Below are 15,596 nucleotides of genomic sequence, written 5' to 3'. Positions count from 1 at the left end.
GTACACCTGCGTGGTCACACAGGTCTTCTGGGGTTAACAGAAGAAAGAAATAGAGCAGGAATGAATAAGAATGCAAGATGTAAGAGAGAAACCTGAGTTAAGGAGAAGAATACAGAGATTAACAGTTCTGTCCTGGACTTGCTGTTGGATGTGCATAAGTATACAGGGTTGACGAGGAGCAAACATGAGCAGAGCGTGTCCTCCCCATTACACCTGGCTCACGGCATCCCACGAGCCTCTTTAAGATCAAGACCTAACTCTCAGCGTTTTCTTACCTTATCACTGTTTCTTCGTGGTCTCTAGTTGAAACTGTGCACCTCAGATTGGGACTTCAACCCACATGCCAGGACTCCAACCTGGCCAAAACCCAGATTGGGACTTCAACCCACGTGGCTGGGACTCAAACCCAGCCAAAACCAACGGGTCTTCCAACTGAGATCACACACCTGGTTTCAGGACTTAAGGAAGCTCAGGTTCTTGATGTCTCATTGCTGAAAGAATTCAGTGAGAGAGAAAGTGATAGGTAAGAAGTGGATTTATTCAGAGAGAAACACACTCCACAGACAGAGTGTGGGCCATCTCAGAAGGTGAGAAAGGCACCAGGGTATGGAGTTGTCAGTTTTTATAGGGGTGGGTAATTTCATAGGCTAATGAGTGGGAGGAGTATTCCAGCTATTTAGGGAAGGGGCGGGGATTTCCAGGAATGGGGCCACTGCCCAGTGTTTGATCCTTATTTATCCTTGGAACTGTCATGGCGCCTGTGGGTGTGTCATTTAGCTTACTGGTGTGTTACAGTGAGTGTGTACTGGGGCTCAAAGTGTAGTGGAAGTCGACTTGTCCGCCATCTTGGACCCATTTGGTTCTAATCAGTTTATGTCATGTCCTCAGGCTATGTTATTCTTTCAAAGGTTGTGCCCTGCCCCCTTCCCTCCTGTTTCATTCCCCCCTCAGAGATTTTAGTCCCATATTCTTTTTTTTTTTTTTTTTTGCGGTATGCGGGCCTCTCACTGTTGTGGCCTCTCCCGTTGCGGAGCACAGGCTCCGGATGCGCAGGCTTAGCGGCCATGGCTCACGGGCCCAGCTGCTCCGCGGCATGTGGGATCTTCCCGGACCGGGGCACGAACCCGTGTCCCCTGCATCGGCAGGCGGACTCTCAACCACTGCGCCACCAGGGAAGCCCAGTCCCATATTCTTATGGGAAGCAGGAGGGCGATGATTCCTCCTCTCCAACTGCTTCAAGGCTGAGTAGAGGCGTCGACCCTGCCTGTCAGGGAGTAAAAATCTCTGGATGCCTGATCTAGGGGCCCCAGGGGCAGGACAGCTCCTTGTTTTAAGTCAGTATAGGCTGGAATCCTCATCTTGGTATAGAACTGTTGTAACAGCTTCCATAGCCTTTCTATGAATCCCCTTGATGATGAAGCACTTTTTGTAACAGCATCAGAGTGCAAAAGTATCTATAAATGGTAAAAGGCTTAAACGGCATGGTTAAACATCAATTACAGTGTAATCGATAAACAAACTTGGTTACTATAACCAGAATTACGAATGATTACATTTCACTTAATGTACCAAATAATCCTAGTTGAATATTTCTCTTTGAGATACCTCAGGGCCCCTCTAAAGTACCCCAAAAGTTACCTGGAAATCAAAAGAAACGTAATTAAAATTTGATATTTGGGAAGTTTGTCAAAAAGTTTTCAAACACTTGGTCAAATAAGATCATAGGTCACTGTGAGACAATATTTCCTAACCAAAGTTACAAAAGATCTCAAAAGCAAATACAAATCACTTAAAGGCAAAGAAACTCATACTATCGCTTATTGAAAGCAGCATTTCAAGGAAACTTTGGAGGGAGAAACCAAATCCAGACTTGTCCCAGCCCACTCCCAACAAAATTCATTTATGGAACTAAATTGAATCCAGTCTCAGAAAATCTTATCATGCACAACTTTTTTCAGTTTGTTTTTTCTCATTCTTCCCACCTTCTTTTACTGAAAACATGCACTTTACTTTCCTTAAAAGTGTTTTTTTCACATTGAGTTACTTTTCTTGTTGACAGATTTATAACAGATAGAATAAGGTTTTATTTGATTTCTAGTAAACCTAGGTACAAAAGAAGTATACTCAACATTGATGATTTTAAAGACATGTCTATATTAATGAAACCAGCAAGTTTAAGCCACCTTCAATACTGGATATCAGTTTAATACTGAATATTTTCCAGATGACGTGTACCTGAAATTTATTCTGTCCATTTTATTTTCTATTTCTGAGTATTTACATAAGCGCTTAATTTTTTAAAAGCCAATTAAGTAGAGCTCTTTCATGAATTAATTTTTGGCAGTGCCGTACACCTACAACACACGTATAGATACATATGAACACACAAACAGAGACCTCGTAGTAGTTCCCATTCCAAAATTTCAGTCCTGAGACAGGTACACCATAAAACGCATCAGTTACAAGAGGTTGGACTCAAATTTGGCTTCTGGCAGATGGAACAAATCAAGGTCACTTACCTAAACCCTTTTTACTAGTGTTTACAGAAAAGACACTTAAGATTTCTATTTATCCTTGACCAGTCAAGTTTTAAATTACTTGACCCTCTTTTGATATTGAAGGACTGACATACCCATTCACCTATGTTGGAAAGTTTTACCTTTCCTTGTTTAGCTTAGGGGAGAAGGCCTCTTCCAAAATTCCTATCAGGGTCTGAATATCAGCTATGGTCAGTTTAGTCAGACCAATGGCCTCCTATTTTGGTAATCTCCTTACAAACATTTTTGAGGATCTTCCCTAGGTTTAAGAAATTTGTACCTTATATTTAGACACTATATAACCCTTTTTACTTAATAATCACCAGCTGGGTATCTTTGGCCAAGCCCGGAACCTCAATATTCCATACTCCAGGGTCTCCTAAGGCTTCTATTTTAGCTTCAGGTTTTATCTGTTCCTTTTTGCTTTGTGTTAGAACCATTTGGTGATGAGGGTGGTTCCCTTGCCCCTCGAGAAACAGAGTGGCCCCTAACGTAGTTCATAAATCTCTTCCTATTAAAGGGATGAGACAGTCAGGCACAAACAGAAAGGAATGTAAAAACAGCTGGCCATTGATCTTGCACAAAAGGCGTTCCAGGAAAGTGTGCCCTTGTCTCTTCCCTGACAACCCCATTACGTATTCCTTATGATTGCTAAGGTTTCCAATCGTTTGGGTTAAGACAGAAGGTTGTACCAGTGTCGATAAGAAATTCTGTCAAGTGCCCTGCCACATCGATGACCACCGGAGGCCCTACATTGGTTACATAGACGGTATCTCTAGGCAGAGCCAGTTTTGGCCTTGTGCCCCTTTAGTCTTCTGATTGCAAAACCATCAATGGCCGAGGGGCCCCTGTTGCTCTCTGGCATCTGGGCATTCCCTCTTCCAATGCCCTGGCTGTTTGCAATGGGCACATTGATCACAATCCTCCCTCCCGTGCCCCTTTTGTGCACACATGGTACATTGGCCTTGTATGGGTACCCGTGGACCTTGTGGTCTGCCAAGGCCAGATTGGTCCAGAAAAGCCGGCTTCCCCTTTAGTGATCTCTGAACGAACAAAGCCACTGCAATCATTTGGGCCTTTTGCATATTTCTCTGGGAGCATTCAGCCTTTTGGGCCATATCCTTATTACTGAAAACCAAATAAGCCAATTAGAACAAGTCATTCATTGGAGTCTGAAGACCAGGAGTTGTTTTCTGAATTTTGTGCCTGATGTCTGGGGGAGACTAGGCTATGAAATGCATAGCCAAAAGGGCCTGTATCTCGGGGGAGGAGGGATCCACTTTCATTTAGGATCCACAGCCCTGTAGGGTGAGCCAGTTAAATTATCCTCTGTGTCCTCCTGGAGTTATCCCTCCCGAGCTATACACTCCTTAAATTCCTTTTGGGTTCCATTGCCTAGATACAAAGCCATGAAAATTTCACTCCATTTTAAATTTCCTAACTCATATGGTGGCCAAACCTGATTACATAACCTACTAAGTTTTTTCCTTTTAATATCTGTTGTCCAAATATTCCCAATCCCAGAATATATGGCCCAGAGGGGTATTGGTTGGGATTGATGCAGCCTGACCCATTTCAGACAAGCTTGAGATGACGTCTCTATCTCTATCAAAATTCCACCCTTAAGTCAAAATCCACCGAGCAATTTAGTCAATACTTGCACTTACGATTTTAGATGATATCGCTTCCAAGGTAGTCTCCCAACCAGGGAGTCACAAAGAAGTGGCACAGAAGACGTCCCTAACAGTATTGACGATGAACGGGAGTTGGTCTAGCTGTAAGTTGGGAATAAAGGGTCAGCATTTGTAAGGGTCAGAGGGAGGCGAGTTAGAGCAATAAAAAGTACACCTTTGTGGTCACATAGGTTTCCTGGGGTTAACAGAAGAAAGAAAGGGGGGGGAGAGGGAGGGAGGGAGGAAGGAAGGAAGAAAGAAATAGAGCAGGAATGAACAAGAATGCAAGAATGTAGGAGAAAAACCTCAGAGTCAAGGAGAAGAGGACAGAGATTAACAGTTCTGTCCTGGACCTGCTGTTGGATGTGCATAAGTATACAGGGTTGACCCGCCAGTCAAAAAGGAGCAGACATCGGCAGAGCATCTTCCCTAGTATGCCTGGCTTGCTGCATCCCAGAGGCCTCTTTAGGACCAAGATGTAACTCTCAACATTTTCTTACCTTATCACTGTCCCTCCATGGTTGCCAGTTGAAACTCTGCACCTCAGCTTGGGACTTGAACCCACATGCCAGGACTCCAACCTGGCCAAAACCCAGATTGGGACTTGAACCCACGTGGCCAGGACTCGAACCCAGCCAAAACCCAGATTGGGACTTGAACCCACGTGGCCAGGACTCGAACCCAGCCAAAACCCACGGTCTTCCAACTGAGATCACACACCTGGTCTCAGGACTTAATGAAGCTCAGGTTCTTGATGTCTCATTGCTGAAAGAATTCAGTGAGAGATAAAGCAATAGGTAAGAAGTAGATTTATTTAGAGAGAAACACACTCCACAGGGTGTGGGCCATCCAGAAGGTGAGAAAGGCACCAGGATATGGGGGTTGTCCGTTTTTATAGGGGTGGGTAATTTCATAGGCTAATGAGTGGGAGGAGTGTTCCAGCTATTTCGGGAAGGGGCGGGGATTTCCAGGAATGGGGCCACTGCCCAGTTTTTGATCGTTAAGGTGGGTCTTGGAACTGTCATGGCGCCTGTGGGTGTGTCATTTAGCTTGCTGATGTGTTATAGTGAGTGTATATTGAGGCTCAAGGTCTAGTGGAAGTTGACTTGTCCGCCATCTTGGACCCATTTGGTTTAAATCAGTTTATGTCATGTCCTTAGGCTGTGTTATTCTTTCAAAGGTTGTGTCCTGCCCCCTTCCCTCCTGTTTCACTGGCAGAGTATAGCGCTCTAAGCAAACACTGTGTGAGCCGGGAAGGTGTGTGATGTGTTCTGTGTGGGTGAGGCAGAGGGCTGGAAGGGATGTTGTCAAGAGGACTGGAGAGGCCAGGCCAGGGCAGGTCTTGCAGGCAGGATGAGGAGTTCTGTATTATTAAACCCAGAGAAGCCTTTGAGTGATTTTAAACCATGACTTAATCCAATTTGTGTTTTGAAATCCCTTTTGCTGCTACAAAAGACTTTCTTCTTCTCTAGTTGTAAAACACTTAGGATAGATTTAATATATTAAAGAAAAGAAACTGATTTCTTAGCCTAAATACTAAGGTCTTTGAGTTGTTTGCCAGAAAGAGTTCCTGCGTTAGGAATCTACATCAGTTTACATCTTAGATATCAGAAACTTGAGTTATAAAAATAAAATGATTTACGTCTAAAATTTTTCATTTAGTGTCAGAGGATAGTCTTAAAACTTTTAAGTCTGGGGGCTTCCCTGGTGGCGCAGTGCTTGAGAATCTGCCTGCTAATGCAGGCGACACGGGTTCGAGCCCTGGTCTGGGAGGATCCCACGTGCCGCGGAGCAACTGGGCCCGTGAGACACAACTACTGAGCCTGCGCGTCTGGAGCCTGTGCTCCGAAACAAGAGAGGCTGCGATAGTGAGAGGCCCACGCACCGCGATGAAGAGTGGCCCCCGCTTGCCACAACTAGAGAAAGCCCTCACACAGAAACGAAGACCCAACACAGCCAAAATAAATCAATAAACTCCTACCCCCAACATCTAAAAAAAAAATTAAGAAAAAAAAAACCTTTTGGGCTTCCCTGGTGGCGCAGTGGTTGAGAGTCCGCCTGCCGATGCAGGGGACACGGGTTCGTGCCCCGGTCTGGGAGGATCCCACATGCCGCGGAGCGGCTGGGCCCGTGAGCCATGACCGCTGGGCCTGCGCATCCGGAGCCTGTGCTCCGCAACGGGAGAGGCCACAACAGTGAGAGGCCCGCATACAGCAAAAAAAAAAAAAAAAAAAAAAAAAAAAAAAAAAAACCTTTTAAGACTGAAATCCTTCTTTTGCCTGCTGGAATCAGATTACCTTCACTCCCTGTTGTGACTGTTGGTGTATCTGAAAAGTGATAGCCTGAATGTTGATTTACTGTGCACGCAATTTTCACAGGAATTTGTCTTTTCCCATTTGTTCCATTTTAAAAAGAAATGGCCTTTTATGGTCCTAGTTGCATTAAAAGCAGTCACAGGGTGTTTCTTTTAATTAGAAATGCATTCTCTGTTGCACAATAAATTTCTTTCTTGTAATTCTGATCATGAGCAACATCTTACATTTCAATTACTTCATTCAGTAAGTATTTGCATGCCTACTCTGTGCCAGGCACCGTTTAGCATCTTGGGCTACATTGTGAGCTAAACAAAGATCCCTACCTTTGAGGAGTTTATATTCCAGTGGGAGGAGGCAGATGGCAAATAATAAGCGTAATTAATATCTTTATTCTACTACTAATAAATATAACTAGTATACTGAGGGTGGTATGTGCTATGAAATTAAAAGTAGAGCAGTTGATGCAGTGAGTGAGGAGCCTGCAGCTTCAGATACTGTGGTCCGGGTAGCATCATTGAGAAGGTCTGACTTGAGCAAAGGATTGGAAACTTGTGCGGATTGCGGCGGGGGGGGGGGGGGCGGGGGCGCGGGGTGTGTGTGTGAAAATCCAGCAGAAGGAACAATCATACAAAGAAAGGCCCCAAGGCCAAGCCTGTTTGAGGAACAGTAAAGAAGCCAGCAGGTCTAGAGGGAGGGAGGGAGTTCCTCAGCCTTTTAGGAACAGGTTTCTCAGTCAAATTCAAAAGTTCATAAGCCAAAATAAGTGAATAAATTAGGGAAAGAATTTTCATTCTGTGAATGCTCTGCAGGTGTTAATCTATAAATACCCCGACCCATGTCTTAACTTGATTTAGGTAATTCCAAAGTTAACACAAAAGTTTCTTAAATTCATTTCAAAGGGCAGCTGAACAAACAAGCAAAAAATCTCTTTTTCTGTGAATGAGAAACTGATGTTAGATCACAAGCTCATATGACCTAGCATTTAGTAAAAGCTGAAAATTTACCTTTCCAATTTAGAGATCTCAGGTTAAAAGCCAAAGGCTTTGTTTTACAACAAAGAATGGCAAAGGTGCCAAATGCACTTATCTCCAAGAGGGGCCGTGATGGGGGTGAAGATTGGGCCGAGTCTGGGAGAAACTGCCCTGTAAGAAGAGTAGGTTTGGTCACCTCCCTTATTTCTTTCAAGCTCAGTTGCTCCAAATCCTTTTTTAACATTTTCATTTGGTGATCTATATTTTCTGTTCTTTGACTCAGTGAGATTTTCCATATGTTTCTTAAGTTTGCGACCTAAATCAGGCACACTACTTTCATAAGGTCCTGGTACCAAATCAGGTCTGGTTGCTGGCCGCTTACAAATCAATACTCGGAGAGAAATGTTGGTAGAAAGGAAAGTTGCTTTTAATTATAGAATGCCTGCAATCTGCAGAGATGGTGGACTCAGTGTCCCCCCAAAACCATCTCCAAAGATTCTGATTGGCTGTGAAAGTTTTTAAAGGGAAAAAGGGAAGTAATCTCAGTCAGTCATTCACGTAGGGGGTCACAGTCATCGACATCCCACTGTGTGCAGGCGTGCTGATGTCTTGTGATGATCCCTCCCCGCCCCTCTGCCCAGCTGTGCAGCGTGTGGGAACCTTATTCCCCACCAGGGATTGAACCCGGGCCACGACGGTGAAAGCGCCAAGTCCTAACCACTGGACTGCCAGGGAATTCCCTTGATTTTTCTTTAGATGCTGTCGTGTACACAGTTTGTTCGCCAGATTACTGAAGGGGAAGCTGGGGAAGAGATCTGGTTATCTGTTACTTTTTCTTCATTTCTACTCCTTTGATCTATGGAAAGAACCAACAGACTAGGATTAGGCAAGGTATCACGTGGTCAAAAGATCTGAAAAGTGTACTAAGGCCGGAGATGAGCTGAGCTGGGGTGGGGGGGAGCGGGGGGCGCTGGGGGCTGGTTTAAGGTTAGTGACAAGGCAAAGAGGCCTCCTGCAGAGAGCTCTTTCCTGCTAAAAGCTGCTTACAAATGCCCACTTGTCAGAACATCATTGCATTTCTGTGGGATCATGGGCAAAGGTCTGTCTTCTGTAACTTCTTCCTGCTGACGTAGGGTGTCGTATTCTTAGAGTAGAAGATGTTGACGTGGGTCTGTAGCAGCTCTTTGCTCACAGTTGTAGTTGCCCGTTTCCATACAGGGGCAGAACAAGCTACAGTTATTTTGATACCCACAAAGATACGGATTATTTTCACCAGTAGTGTTAATCCCATTCTCTTAAGGTCAGTTCTTCGCACTGTGCTAGCCATAGATTCTGTACTGCTCAAGATGGAGTGGTTTGTCACAACTGCAGTCTGGTCATCATGCAGTCAGCCTTTTCCCTCTGGTGGCAGTTACGGTATCTGTAAAACAACTCAGGAACATGCATCAGACACTGAGTCTGTAACTCTACTGTCTTAATCATTAGCTGCTTGAGCCTGCTCCTTTGTGACTCAGGGAGGCCTGGGAGACTTCAACTTCTCTACAGACAAGAGGCAGGAGACATGGAGGGGCGTTTGTACTTGGGCGGGGTTGGGGTGCAGGTTCTGCTCAGTTCCAGTCCTGATCAATACTAATGTAGTAGAATACTGCCAGAGTTGCATGCATATCAAGTGTATTGTGTATATTCAGTATCATCTTTGTTTTGCACGTACAGTATTCTTTATAAAGAACCAGGCGTCGTTTATCCAAGGAGGTGTTCGGCCATACTTGCCCATAACTGATCTTTTCCCATGTTTCTGAATTTTATTTTTCAGAGTGTCCTTTCAAGGTTTCTTAAACTTCTTTCTTACTGATTCCTTTCCCAATTTGTCATGGTTGTTTCATACTTGAGTCCTCTCTGCGAAATTGCTGTTTATTGTTTTGAGTTTAGTTTCCCATGAGGTTAAAGCTGAGGTATGATCACTAAAGAAAATGCTGAGAAGCACACGTCTTTGACTTTCTGAAACAAAACATTCTACATTCATCTCACAGTAAAAAAGGAAAATGGTACAGGTTAATATAACTGAGTTAGACGGGCCCTAGAAAAATTTGCAAGGCCTTTTCTCTCCTTCCTTTAGTTAGGACTGCATAAGCATCACCCCAAAAGGTAATGGTCTGCCGTCTTTTTCTTTAAAAGGAAATGCCGTGACCGCTGTAGACCTCCAGTTCCATTGCCATCCTGAGTGGGAAGTTCAGGAGCGAGCACTTCATAGACATTTAATCTCTGTTGAATGACAGAATGAAAAGATTGAACGCACTCACAGCAAGCTTTTTGCGAAATCCCTCTTTACTGGGTATTTTGATAATTGAGTTTTAAACATAATTAAGAACCCAAGATGGGTGTCTATTCAGTTCTTTTTTATCCGTTATGTCAGTTTAAGATACTGTGCAAAGACAGGTCTATTTTGTGTATCTTTCCTATATTCTGTCCTTGGTTTAACTGTGAACGCGTTTTGGATTACATGGCCACAATGGACTTCTGAGATGTCTCACCCGGTGTTGACAGTTCACTTAATCACTATTAACATTCAGCTACACTTGACATTTGCCAAGCTCCATGTCAAAATGCAACTTGAAAAAATTTTTTTCAAACTCAGTGCTGTTTAAGTCAGAAATCCTCAAGAAAGTAAAAAGGAGTGGAAACTAGGTGGGATACTCTTACTAAACATTTTAATTTTTATTATGACAGGAAAGTCTTCCCTTCTTTACAGCTTGTCAAATTTCAGCTCATAGAGAAATCCTCTATAATGGTGACATGGCCTGAGCTCACCCGGACTTGAAGGAACCTACGTCTGTATGTGGCATATTGTGTGTCCTCTTGGTGGCATGAGAAGCAAGCAGTTGAGGGTCCAGCCATTCATAATTCACACTGTCTTAATAGGGGACTTTAGTTTTCAAGGACTGGCTAGAATGTAAAATCTTACCCTTGAAGATTTATTTAATCTTATTTTTAATGAATTGCCTAGGTCACTTGTGATGAAATTGTTTGTATGATCGTACTACTTGATACATGGAAAATATATTTTTTTAATAAAGACCATATTTCTTTTTTTATATAAATTTATTTTATTAATGTATTTTTGGCTGCGTTGCTATGCACAGGCTTTCTCTAGTTGCGGTGAGCGGGGGCTACTCTTCGTTGCGGTGCGTGGGCTACTCTTCATTGCCGTGCACGGGCTTCTCATTGCAGTGGCTTGTCGTGTTGCAGAGCACAGGCTCTAGGCGTGTGGGCTTCAGTAGTTGTAGCACACGGGCTCAGTAGCTGTGGCTCGCAGGCTCAGTAGTTGTGGCGCACGGGCTTAGTTGCTCTGCAGCATGTGGGATCTTCCCAGACCAGGGCTCAAACCCGTGTCCCCTGCATTGGCAGGAAGATTCTTAACCACTGCGCCACCAGGGAAGTCCCCATGGAAAATATTTTTATTAAATATTTTTAAAGTCTCCTTCCTTAGCAACATGTGTCATTGTTTTCAGGATATACCGTCTCAGATACAAGCTTCTCAGAAGCTTCACAGGAGGGAAAGCAGTGACAAAGGAGGAATTTATTAGTTATCATTCTTTGCGTGGTAAAATCATCAACTTCCATCACCAACTTCTAATTCAAATCAGATTTTAATTTGGATGTTCCATTACTCCTTCTTGAAACACTTTTGTTCCCTGTACATGCTGTGTTACTTTGGTTTTATAATTGAAAATAAATGATATAAACAACATCTGAGCTCTTGAGCCTGGAATACCAGTGTAGTTTATTTTGGGACTTGAGATAAAAGGCTTTCTGGAATTTGTGATTATATGTCTCAATCCTTAAAGTCTTTCCAGAAACCCTATATCTTATGAGTTCATTCTCACATTTTTCATTGGTAGGTCATTGTTTGCTGGTGAAATCCCAAGAATAAGTGGTATCAATCTGGCATTTTATCAGTGACTGTATTAAAGCAAATTTTCAGGACATGAGTGTGATACAGATCTTATCTGACAGAAGGTAGAGGCTGTCAGGCACATACAATTTAGGGACAAAAGTAGGAGCAAACTAGGTTAACCAGAGGTAGAGGAAAGACTTCAAGACTGAGGTACATCAGAGGGATCGCATCCTGACACATCTAGATACAGTTCTTTTTTTTTTTTTAATTTATTTATTTTTGGCTGTGTTGGGTCTGAGTTTCTGTGCGTGGGCTTTCTCTAGTTGCAGCGAGTGGGGGCCACTCTTCATCGCGGTGCGCGGGCCTCTCACTGTCGCGGCCTCTCGTTGCGGAGCACAAGCTCCAGACGCGCAGGCTCAGTAGTTGTGGCTCACGGGCCTAGTTGCTCTGCAGCATGTGGGATCTTCCCAGACCAGGGCTCGAACCCGTGTGCCCTGCATTGGCAGGCAGATTCTCAACCACTGCGCCACCAGGGAAGCCCGTAGATACAGTTCTTATATATCAGTTCCATTTCTTTGTATGAATGAGAAGGAAGAAATTGGAAATTTTGTTTTATACAAAACAAATAGTATAGGCTGCAATTTACATTATAGAACTGAATTCATCAACTGCCTTAGTAAACTATTTCAGTTAATTTGTTAAATTGTCAACAAGCTTGTCGGGTGCTCTTTTGTAGTACCTTACACTGGCTATCTTTTCCTTTTTTCCTCTCCCATAGTTGCTTAAAAAAACAGATTTGTTGAAGTTAGTCCAAAAGCCACAATCAGAGGGGCTTGGTTTCTTCCAAATTGGAGGATGACTGTCTTTTCCCTTAAAAAACAAAGTTAACCCTTTGCTATGTTTATGATAGAGAAATAAGCCAGTCTCTATTTCAGTCACTGTTTTATTTTATTTTTATTTTTAACAGAAGAGGGGAAAGCTTGCTGTAAATACAACTGATCTTTTAAAACAAGAAATGTACCATCTTTGCAAGCTAGTCATTTGTAGATCTTTTATTTCCAGGTAAAAATGCCATCATTAGAACTTTTCTCTCCTTTTTATTCCATCCACCCATATCTGAAAGTGTATTATTCTGTGTTCCTTCTGGCAAGTCAGTGGTTTGTTTGGGCTGAAGACCACACTCTGGAAGCACAGGGAGACCCCCGGATCAACATGAGGAGAGCGGGCTGGGAGAGCCCACTCTCATCCCTCCATGAAGAAAGCAGCCAGATTTTGCCATCTTTGCTAGCACCAAGATGCTGTGAAAGGAGGAGCTGGAATTCTTTCATGTTTTCAAATCTACACCTGCTAGTTTATACAATCTTAATTTCATTCATATAACCAATCCATTTTCTCTTATCTTTTCCATGTTTCTTAATGGATTTTTCCTAGAACACTTGCCTTGATTTTTCCCTTTTTCACCCACCAGATATAAGCATTCTATTTCTTTTTTTTTTTTTTTTTTTTTGATACGTGGGCCTCTCACTGCTGTGGCCTCTCCCGTTGTGGAGCACAGGCTCCGGACGCACAGGCTCAGTGGCCATGGCTCACGGGCCCAGCCGCTCTGCGGCATGTGGGATCTTCCCGGACTGGGGCACAAACCCGTGTCCCCTGCATCGGCAGGCGGACTCTCAACCACTGTGCCACCAGGGAAGCCCAAGCATTCTATTTCTTGCCAAGCTGACAGATTTCAAAGTAGAAGTATCCTATCTGATATGAAGACTTAGGCCTTAAAAAGTTTGTTAATGAGGTTACTTGTTTTGGCATTTACCGAACATCTAACTTTTATTTTGCTGAACTCTGTTGGCCTTAAAGGATTTCTCAGTGGCTTAGCAGTAATTGGGGTAATGAAGACACTGGCACAGGTAATTGCCTTTGTTTTCTTGTGGCATAAAAGCTTTTTTCCACCTCTGCTAAGTCCCACTAAAATGAAAACTCAAATAGTGATCACATAAAGAAATTAATGTGTGAACTAGTTGCTGCATATTAGGAATTCTGTGCAAGATTTTCGCAATTAGCTTAGAACCTCTTTAGCAGTACCTGCAGATTGTTTAGAGTAAACAATGGGGTAAGATAGATTTTTTTTCCTTAAATAACACTCTAAAAGGAATAAGATATGGTTTATGCTTATATGTCACTGAGGTATACATGTAAGATTGTATCATATGAGGCATCTTTTAGACTGAAGAAAAGACGTTATCCTGTTAGAAAACATAATGAATGTATGGTCAGATTTAATGTGGGCATACTGAATTACTTCTCGCTGAGTTCCTAAGAGGACCGAGAACATTCCAGTAACAACTTGTCAAGAGTTGTCGGCCATATTTAATTCTCTTAAATTATGTAGATGGAATGGACCTTCATAACAGTTGGCTCTGTAAAGAAAAAAATTAAAAAGCTTAGTATTCAGGTGTTGACACTAAGAATTGACAATCTGTCAGAAAAGAGCATCCAGCAGAATGACCTTGCATACTTTCCAGGAGAAAATGATAGGACCGATCTAGGGCTCTGGTAGGTTGTTGGTGGTGGGAGGTACGTGACAAGTAGTGCTTATCACCAGAAAAAAATGGCTTCATTCAGCTCCTGGATTTAGCCAACTGCCGTGATTGCATCAACAAAGCACCTAATCATGTAGCCGCTACGAAGCATCACAATTATTTCAAGTAAATCTGCTTTCTAGAATGTGGGAGCTCCGTTTTTTGATAGTTTTGGACTGTAAATTAAAAACGGGGGGAAAAAAAGCTGAGAAGCTAATACTTGGAGAATGTTTTTAGGTTGTAATAGTGCGATTAAGAGCATGAACTTGGAAGGCAGACCGCCTTGGTTTGAATTATGGTACCCAGCCTTTCTGTGCCTCAGTTTTCTCATCACTAAAATGGGGCAGTAATAGTACTTCATAAGGTTATGGGGATAACATGAGTTGATATTTGTAAATAGTGCTTGGCACGTGGTAAGCACTATATAAGAGTTAAGGGCTTCCCTGGTGGTGCAGTGGTTGAGAGTCCGCCTGCCGATGCAGGGGACACGGGTTCGTGCCCCGGTCTGGGAAGATCCCACATGCCGCGGAGCGGCTGGGCCCGTGAGCCATGGCTGCTGAGCCTGCGCGTCCGGAGCCTGTGCTTCGCAACGGGAGAGGCCACAACAATGAGAGGCCCACATACCGCAAAAACAAAAAACAAAACAAAAAAAAAAAAAAAAAAAAAAAAAAAAAGAGTTAAAACTCTGGTTTAGTAGCTGAATTAAACATTGGATTATGAAAATGTCCATCTTAGACAAAAAGCAAACACCAGTGGATCGATGGCTGGAAGGTAGGAGGAGTTATCAGTTTTCTAGTCTTTGCAGATTTAAGAATGAAGCACGAGGGTCCTCTGAGCCCAACAACAAGGCAGCCTGGGCTGTGAAACTCTTTCCGGTGGCTTTGGCATCATGACAGCCTGTGTGCTCTCCATCCCTCTTCGCTCCCAAGTGGCAGGACTGCGGGGAAAGGCACATCACAGCAGCGTGGCCCGGGGGGGTGGGCTTCCTGATCCAGAGTTAGACGTCCTCACGGGTGACCATGGGAACACAGCGTCCCTGCACTCAAGGCTCCAGTGACAGAACCGAGTCCCTGACCCGCCTGGCTATGTGCTCAGGCCGGTGCCTGCTCCTCCTACACTCCTGGGTGACAGTCACAGAGGTCGTGGTCGCAGGAGGCTCAGTAGAAGAACATATACTTTTAACAAGCATCTCCGTTGATTATGAAGCTAAGGCAAGGTTTATTGAGTTAAGCAGTTCGTCTGTCTTCTCTGAGCCCCAGCTTTCTCACCAATAGAACCAAAGATTTGACTGGAAAGGTGGTCTACTTCCTCACTCACTGTTAGGATTTTGTGATCCCTATTTTCCAAGTGATTATGATACCAAAGAAGAATTCCAGTATGTGTGATGGAATATGAGTTGAGGAAATTAGCCTTCTCTTTACCAGAAAAACTAATTCAGCAAACTTTTAAAAATGTCTTAAGAAAGAAAACAGCTTTCTGATAAAACAGCAAGCTTCAAGTAATTATTAGTAATTTGGTTTCTAAGTACTGACAATATAAGGTAATAAAACATCCAGGGACTTCCCTGGTGGTGCAGTGGTTAAGAATCTGCCTGCCAATGCAGGGGACATGGGTTTGAGCCCTGGTCCA

General features: G+C 43.4%; 1 protein-coding gene across 5 annotated transcripts in view; it reads left to right on the top strand.

The window, feature by feature from the left end:
* Positions 1 to 15,596, top strand: part of FAM118B (family with sequence similarity 118 member B) — a 56,206-nt gene that overhangs the window by 14,171 nt on the left and 26,439 nt on the right. The window lies entirely within an intron of this gene.

The sequence above is a fragment of the Mesoplodon bidens genome (assembly GCF_964165515.1).
Source record: "Mesoplodon bidens genome assembly, chromosome: 7".
Taxonomy (NCBI): domain Eukaryota; kingdom Metazoa; phylum Chordata; class Mammalia; order Artiodactyla; family Ziphiidae; genus Mesoplodon; species Mesoplodon bidens.
This window is presented reverse-complemented; position numbering and strand designations above follow the sequence as displayed.